Source organism: Dipodomys ordii, unplaced genomic scaffold (assembly GCF_000151885.1).
Source record: "Dipodomys ordii isolate 6190 unplaced genomic scaffold, Dord_2.0 Scaffold38, whole genome shotgun sequence".
Taxonomy (NCBI): Eukaryota; Metazoa; Chordata; class Mammalia; order Rodentia; family Heteromyidae; genus Dipodomys; species Dipodomys ordii.
In genome coordinates, this window is record NW_012267254.1 from 14,460,844 (window position 1) to 14,463,230 (window position 2,387).

Sequence of the window (2,387 nt, forward strand, 5' to 3'; positions counted from 1 at the left end):
GTGATGCTGTGGCTCTAGTAGTAGAGTGCTAGCCTTGAGCTGAAGAGCTGAGGGACAATGCCCAGGCCTAGAGTTCAAGCCTCACCACAGACAAAAAAAAAAAGGAAAAAAGAAAAAAAGAATGCTACAGCATATGGTTTTGTGATAGTATCTCCTTCTCCTAATCCTGATTCAAGAAAATTAATATATAAAAGCAGACTATGGCTGGGTGCTGATGGCTCACATCTGTAAACTTAGCTGTTCAGTAAGCTGCGATCTGAGGATCACAGTTCAAAGCCATCGTAGTACATCTCAACCTGTATCTTTATTTCAGCATTTTGTTATTTCCCTTCCCCTCCCCAAATTAGAAAAATGTATATATAAGATGCGGGGCACCAGAATCAAATACAGTGAAAACAGGGGTTATATCATAGGGGAAGAACATACAAAAGAAACAAAAAAATCACATAGTACATTATAAATGCATTAAAAACAACAGCAAGAAAGATAAAATCTCATGTCTCTATCTTGGGGTTCATTTTGCTTAGCATCAGTTTATATGGTCATATGTACATAGCTTTTGACCTTTTCTGCTTGTCCTAGGCATATACTATTTATTGCAAATAAGGGGAACCATGGATAGGAAATGTACTCATTACCTTACACATGTAACTGTAACCCCTCTGTACAGTATCTTTACAATAAAAATATATACTAAAAAAGCGAGTCTAGTCAGGAAAGTCCAGTGAGATTTTTCAATTAACTACCAAAAAGCTGGAAGTAGAGCTGTGGCTCAAATTGTAGAGCACTAAGCTTGAGACAAATGCTTAAGGACAATATCCAGGCCCTGGGTTCAACCCCCACAACTGGTAAAGACACAGAGACATAGAGACAGACAGACAGACAGACAGACAGACACACACACACACACACACACACACACACACACACAAACAATCTGCACTGGGAGCTGGTGGCCACTGCCTGTGATCCTAGCTATTCAGGAGCCTGAGATCTGGGGATTGGGGTTCAAAGCCAGTCTGAGCAGGTTAATCTGACAGAACCTTTTATCTTCAATTAATTGGCAAAAAGAAGTGAAGCAAAAGGTGAAATGGTAAAGAAATATTCAGTCTTAAGCAAAAAAAAAAAAAAAACCAAAATCCAGAAAAACACCTAAGGGACAGCACTGAGTTCCTAATATCAAACCCCAATACTAGCACACACACACATACACACACGCACGCACGCACACACACACACACACACACACACACACACACACACACACACGACCAACTCTTAGCTCCAATTAAGCACCAAAAAGCTGGAAGCTTCAGTTGGGGGCTCAAAAGATAAAGTGTTAATCTAATAAATGCGTTAGAAACAATCGCATGAAAGGAAAAACACATTTGAATACATATCTTAAGGTTCATTTCCCTAACATCACCTTATCTGACCTTTTCTGCTTGACTCAGACATATACTAGATATTGCAAATAAGGGATTTATAAGATTATTTCTTTGTTGCTTTGTATGTCCCTCCCCCACAGTATAACCCCTGCTTTCACTGTATTTGATGTCAGTATAAATTGTGGAGGGGAAGGAAAAAACAAATCGTTTAAATAGGGATACAGGTGGACCCATTGCAACAATGAGATGTACAAGACATTATGTTGAAAACGAACTTTACAACTTTGGTGCTGGGGGGGGGGGCGAGGGCAGGGAGGATTGGGTAGACGGGGGGGGGGGGAGGATGGGAAGGGATGGGAAGGGGAAACAAAGGAGGAGGCTACAATGCTTGATAAGAAATGTACTCATTATCTTGCCCATGTAATTGTAACCCCTCTGTACAGTATTTTCACACACAAAAAAAGATAAAGTGTTAAATTTGAGTGAAAAAACTCAGGAACAGAACCCAGGAATGGGTACAAACCTCAGGAATGGCAATAACACCACTATTAATAATGAAAAAGCAGGACTCTAGTAGGATTTGCCTTAATCTAAGCTACTTAGTCCTTGGGCAGATTTTTGTTCCAGTACCAAGCTGTTTTCATTATTCTGTAGTAGAGTTTGAAGTATGATATTGTTATTCCTTCAACACTGTTCTTCCTGCTAATGATTGCTCTTGCTATTTGGGGTCTTTTGCTATTCCATATGAATTTTTGGATTACTTTCTCTATCACACTAAAGAATGTTGCTGGGGTTTTAATGGGCATTACATTGAATCTGTAAATTGCTTTGGGCAGTATTGCCATTTTCACAATGTTAATTCTTCCAATACAGGAGCACGGAAGGTCTTTCAGTTCTTTAAATCTTCTTCAATTTTCTTTTTCAAACTTTTAAAGTTTTCATTATAAAGGTCTTTCATACTTTTGGTTAAGTTAATTCCCAGGCATTTTATTTTTTTGA